A 7,334-nucleotide genomic window follows, 5' to 3' on the forward strand; every position below is an offset into this window, starting at 1 on the left:
CCACCAACCACCACCACCACCAACCACCACCACGAACCACCACCACACACCACACCATCACACACCACCACCAACCACCACACACCACACACTCCACACTTACCACTCTGCTTCTATCACAGCAGGAACAACAACAGATGTTCACCAACGTAATCGCTTTATTACTTTGTGAATAATATACACAACATGTACACAACACACACACACAGCACAATTGCAACTGGTATAGGTGTGCTGTTGTAGAGAAAACAGCAGAATGGTGACAACGCACTCTAACACCACTGCAGGTAGCTCCTAATGTTGTATGGTACACAAACACACAATTCCCATATTATAATGATGACTGTGTTAGAGGTACACTATAAGGTACACCACATTGTGTGCATGCATGGCCTATTGTTAATTCACTGCTGAATGAGTGCCGCGTGACAAACACGACATTGATAAACAAACACGTGAATGCTATAGGACACAAACTACACAATGCACATTATGATTCATGTGTGTACACAAATCACAGTCCCCCGTTGTTACACGCACGACATAATATGAATGCACAATCCATGAAGTGTGTAACAGCACTGCTGCTTTAAACAAACACAACACGCGATTTTACATAAGTTGACATCAAACCTGTCAACCCCTTATCAGTGTTCATTTCATTACTACAGAACAATTCAGACCTGAGTGGTCACAATGTGCCCTTATACATCTCAACGTTCATCCTACAAAGTTCCACCACAAGGGAGAAACACAAATAGACAATCACCACCACTACACTCACCACTAGTACACTCACCACTACACTCACCACTAGTACACTCACTACTAGCACACTCACTACTAGTACACTCACCACTACACTCACCACTAGTACACTCACCACTAGTACACTCACCACTAGTACACTCACCACTTGTACACTCACCACTAGTACACTCACCACTACACTCACCACTAGTACTCACCACTAGTACACTCACCACTACACTCACCACTAGCAGACTCACTACTAGCACACTCACCACTAGTACACTCACCACTACACTCACCACTAGCACACTCACCACTACACTCACCACTACACTCACCACTAGTACACTCACCACTAGTACACTCACCACTAGTACACTCACCACTACACTCACCACTAGTACACTCACTCACCACTACACTCACCACTAGCACACTCACCACTAGCACACTCACCACTACACTCACCACTAGTACACTCACCACTAGTACACTCACCACTACACTCACCACTACACTCACCACTAGTACACTCACCACCAGTACACTCACCACCAGTACACTCATCACCAGTACACTCACCACTACACTCACCACTAGTACACTCACCACGAGTACACTCACCACGAGTACACTCACCACTACACTCACCACTAGCACACTCACCACTACTACACTCACCACTAGTATACTCACCACTATACTCACCACTACACTCACCACTAGTACACTCACCACTACACTTACCACTAGTACACTCACTCACCACTAGTACACTCACCACTAGCACACTCACCACTAGCACACTCAACACTACACTCACCACTACACTCACCACTAGTACACTCACCACTAGTATACTCACCACTAGTACACTCACCACTAGTACACTCACCACTAGTATACTCACCACTAGTACACTCACCACTAGTACACTCACCACTAGTACACTCACCACTAGTACACTCACCACTAGTACACTCACCACTAGTACACTCACTACTAGTACACTCACCACTAGTATACTCACCACTACACTCACCACTAGTACACTCACCACTAGTACACTCACCACTAGTATACTCACCACTAGTACACTCACCACTAGTACACTCACCACTAGTATACTCACCACTAGTACACTCACCACTAGTATACTCACCACTAGTATACTCACCACTAGTACACTCACCACTAGTACACTCACCACTAGTACACTCACCACTAGTACACTCACCACTAGTATACTCACCACTAGTACACTCACCACTAGTACACTCACCACTAGTACACTCACCACTACACTCACCACTAGTACACTCACCACTAGTACACTCACCACTAGTACACTCACCACTAGTACACTCACTACTAGTACACTCACCACTAGTATACTCACCACTAGTACACTCACCACTAGTACACTCACCACTAGTACACTCACCACTAGTATACTCACCACTAGTACACTCACCACTAGTACACTCACCACTAGTACACTCACCACTAGTACACTCACCACTACACTCACCACTAGTACACTCACCACTAGTACACTCACCACTAGTACACTCACTACTAGTACACTCACCACTACACTCACCACTAGTACACTCACCACTAGTACACTCACCACTAGTACACTCACTACTAGTATACTCACCACTAGTACACTCACCACTACACTCACCACTAGTACACTCACCACTAGTACACTCACCACTACACTCACCACTAGTACACTCACCACTAGTACACTCACCACTAGTACACTCACCACTACACTCACCACTAGTACACTCACCACTAGTACACTCACCACTACACTCACCACTAGTACACTCACCACTAGTACACTCACCACTACTACACTCACCACTAGTACACTCACCACTAGTACACTCACTACTACACTCACCACTAGCACACTCACCACTAGTATACTCACCACTAGTACACTCACCACTAGTATACTCACCACTAGTACACTCACCACTAGTACACTCACCACTAGTACACTCACCACTACACTCACCACTAGTACACTCACCACTAGTACACTCACCACTAGTACACTCACCACTAGTATACTCACCACTAGTACACTCACCACTAGTACACTCACCACTAGTACACTCACCACTACACTCACCACTAGTACACTCACCACTACACTCACCACTAGTACACTCACCACTAGTGTACTCACCACTAGTACACTCACCACTAGTACACTCACCACTACACTCACCACTAGTACACTCACCACTAGTACACTCACCACTAGTACACTCACCACTAGTGTACTCACCACTAGTATACTCACCACTAGTACACTCACCACTAGTACACTCACCACTACACTCACCACTAGTACACTCACCACTAGTACACTCACCACTACACTCACCACTAGTACACTCACCACTAGTACACTCACCACTAGTATACTCACCACTAGTACACTCATCACTACACTCACCACTAGTACACTCACCACTAGTACACTCACCACTAGTATACTCACCACTAGTACACTCACCACTACACTCACCACTAGTGTACTCACCACTAGTACACTCACCACTAGTACACTCACCACTAGTATACTCACCACTAGTACACTCACCACTAGTACACTCACCACTACACTCACCACTAGTACACTCACCACTAGTACACTCACCACTAGTACACTCACCACTACACTCACCACTAGTACACTCACCACTACACTCACCACTAGTACACTCACCACTAGTACACTCACCACTAGTACACTCACCACTAGTACACTCACCACTACACTCACCACTAGTACACTCACCACTAGTACACTCACCACTAGTACACTCACCACTAGTACACTCACCACTAGTACACTCACCACTACACTCACCACTAGTACTCACTCACCACTAGTACACTCACCACTCACTCACCACTAGTACACTCACCACTAGTACACTCACCACTAGTACACTCATCACTACACTCACCACTAGTATAGATCCATAATAAATGTTTTTGAGATTAGATCGCGTTAAGTATAAATGTTGTGTCGTAACCCTCCACCACCCGACACAGCTAATTAGTAAGGGATTTGCCACGTAAACAAAACGCCGATTAGTTACCACTTCAGCCCACCGGTGTGTTGGAGAGTAAATCCACACCATTTACAATTTGAGTAAGGGGCTGTCCATAAATGACGTCCCGCACCTAGGGGGGGGGGTCAGACATTTGTGACGATGTGTGACGAGGGGGGGGGGGTGGAAATGTGACGTCACATCAAAATGCGCAACTTTAAATAAATATAGACAACACTTTCTACTTAATTAAATAGACTTTTTAATAAATGTTTTCTCCTACAACATCAGAGTGCAGCGCCACATTAAATACGCACTACAATGACAATATTTTAAAGCGATTTGAAGAATGTTAAAAAAAAATTGTGACGTCATATTTGACGGGGGGGGGGGGGTCTGACTTTTTGTGACGCCGTGTGACAAAGGGGGGGGGGGGGTCAAAAATCATCCAAAATCGCGTGACGTCATCCAGCATCATCAGGCGATTTGCCAGAATAGTGACGCAATCCACCCGCTTCAGGTCTTCAATGGAGCAGCAGCAGGGCGACGTCATCACGGAACCCAACCACTCACTAATCGGCTGTGTCGGGTGGTGGAGGGTTACGACACATTTATACTTACGCGATCGAACCCAAAAACCTTTATTATGAATAATATTGGTCGCGGAACCCTACGTGTATAATCATATCCTCCACATAAAACACTGAACAGTCTTGAAGTGTACTTTAGAAGTATAGACATTTTAAAAAGGGCAGTTAACGTTGACACAACTCAACAAGAACACAATTCACAGAGCACAACTACGAACAACCGGGCCTGTGTGGGCAGTTGTGCAGAAACAACAACACAACAGCATGAACACACAACAGCAGATCAACAACATAACAGCATTAACACAACATAATCAACAACACAACAGCATTAACAACACAACATCAACACAACATCATCAATAACACAACATCAACAACACAACAGCATCTCAACAAACACATCAGCATCAACAACACAACAGCATCAACAACACAACAGCATCAACAACACAACATCAACAACACAACAGCATCAACAACACAACAGCATCAACAACACAACAGCATTAACAACACAACAGCACATCAACAACAGAGATGCTGGTGGTCGATGCTGTGCCGTGATGCTGTGCCCGTGTACGAGTTCGTAATCGATGGTTGTTCACCCCCGCAGCCTCCCTCCCTATTCAACCACAACCAATAGCAACTCAGAGAAGGCTGGCAACCCCCTTGTGACGATTCCGGTGACGTCCGCAAAGACCCTCCCCCTCTCCCGTCTTGACCTCCCGTCCAGCGGCACACGTGTTGACGGAGAGTCTGTAGATATATTTGAAAGTCTGCTTTGAAAACCCATCTCTTTAAACTGAACCTTCAATATTTCGTTTTCTCGGCTGTACCTTTCTCGGCTGTCCCCTGGTTCGGTTTTAAGTTTCCTGATTTCCATGGATTGCGCATTGGGATCCGAAGATGGAATTCGAAATTGTACATTTCGATTTTTGTTGTAAATCGAACCGATGCACAGTCACAGATGGCACGCTTGCGTACAAAAAATATATTACTGGGAGGAACCTCCTGGTTACACCAGCCCACAGGGGATTATTGTGTCCGTCGTGCAGGGAGGGGCTGGGTGGGGGGGGGAGGGTGGGGAGGGGCTGGGTGGAGAGGGTGGGGCTGGGTGGGGAGGGAAGGGTGGGGAGGGGCTGGGTGGGAAGGGTGGGGAGGGGCTGGGTGGGGTGGGGAGGGTGGGGCTGGGTGGGGGGTGGGAGGGGTGGGGCTGTGTGGGTAGGGGAGCGTGGGGAGGGTGGGGCTGGTCACCCCGTGGTGCCCTTATAAAACTCAACGTTTAACCTACTCACGCCGGCTTGTGCCCGCCCTCACAGTCGGCCATATTTGCGGAATACACCACGCCGCCGTTGACCCTGCAGGCCATTGACCGAGCAACCCAACGTTCCTACCAGCTCCCTCCGCAGGAATGTGTATACATGTGTATACATCTTCTTGGTTCTTTCGGTAAAGTCACGTAGAATAGAGTAGTCATCCCGATTATAAGTCGCACTATCCCCAGACCCCCCCCCCCCCCGTGACTAAAGCAAACGTTGGCGGTGCGTCTTATAATCCGGTACGAGACACCGGATTTGTATAACTTTACCGGATCCGTCTTATAATCCGGTACGAGATACCGGATTTGTATAACTTTACTGGGTGCGTCTTATAATCCGGTACGAAACACCGGATTTGTATAACTTTACCGGATCCGTCTTATAATCCGGTACGCGTTTGGCCATGTTTGTTTGTTGTAGTACAGAGTTAGACTGATGGCCTTAATCTAAGTTGTCTTGTGGTTGTTGTTGTTTGACTTGCATCCCACTGGGATTTTTGCACACAGCGTTGGTGTAACGGTGCTTTTTCTGCAATATTTTGCTGTCTTTTCTTGGATTTTCTGTTTGCACTCAGTCACATAGTCACTTTAAGATGTTTTCTTGTTCATGTTTTTGTTTTTTGTTTGTTGCGGTTGCACCCGATTCAAGAGCCGAATGGCTCACAGGGCGATACCTAATACATTAACTTGAACTTGTATAACATTTCCGGGTGCGTCTTATAATCAGGAACTTGTTTGCCACGAATCGAAAACAATCGAGTCGTGCCACTGTAAGATTATTCGATTACTGTACTGTATCTGAACCGAGAGAATCGATTAGTGAACTGAAGCGATTCATCCCACGTCTACGATACATTACAGACGTCTTTAATCCGTATTTACAATTCGATTTCGGAATCTATTCTCACGGGACGTGCGGAGACTACAGCTTACCGCTGGGTTCGATCATTGCACGCACGATTATGTTTAAATTGGCCGTGCGAACCTACAGCGAATCTATATACATCGATCCACGCACACAAGTGAACGCGTGTCATCGGGTCTCTACGCATGCGCACAACGCGCGCGTGAGGGGAGATGGGAAGGGGGGGGGGTCCCGTGACGTCAGCGCCCACACTGGGCGTCGCGTGACGGGACGGAAACGGCGCGTGGCCTTAGATGGGAGCAACGTGGGCGGGGCCAAGAAGGGGGGTGGGGCCAAGAAGGGAGGGGGGCAACAAGGGGTGGGGTCGACGGGGGGGGTGCCAATAAGGGGGAGTAAAACTGGGGGGGGGGGGGGGGATATTGGAGGGGGGGGGGACGAAGGGGGGGGGGCAAGAAGGGGGGGGGGGAAGGGGGGCAACAAAGGGTGGGGTCAACAGGGGGGGTGCCAATAAGGGGGAGGGGGAGTAAATATTGGGGGGGGGGGAGAAGGGGGGGGGCAGTACAAATTAAACTTTTTTTATCTTACCAAGTAAAGCCCACCGTGCTATTAACCGATTTTCTTTCGTTTGGTGACCAAGAAAAGCCTCACCGAGTCTCAAGACGTTTTCTGGAGGTTCTTGTCAAGAGAGTGTTGCCTCCGAAACGTCGTGATTTTTGTTT

The sequence above is a fragment of the Lampetra fluviatilis genome, chromosome 44 (assembly GCF_964198595.1).
Source record: "Lampetra fluviatilis chromosome 44, kcLamFluv1.1, whole genome shotgun sequence".
Classification (NCBI taxonomy): Eukaryota; Metazoa; Chordata; class Hyperoartia; order Petromyzontiformes; family Petromyzontidae; genus Lampetra; species Lampetra fluviatilis.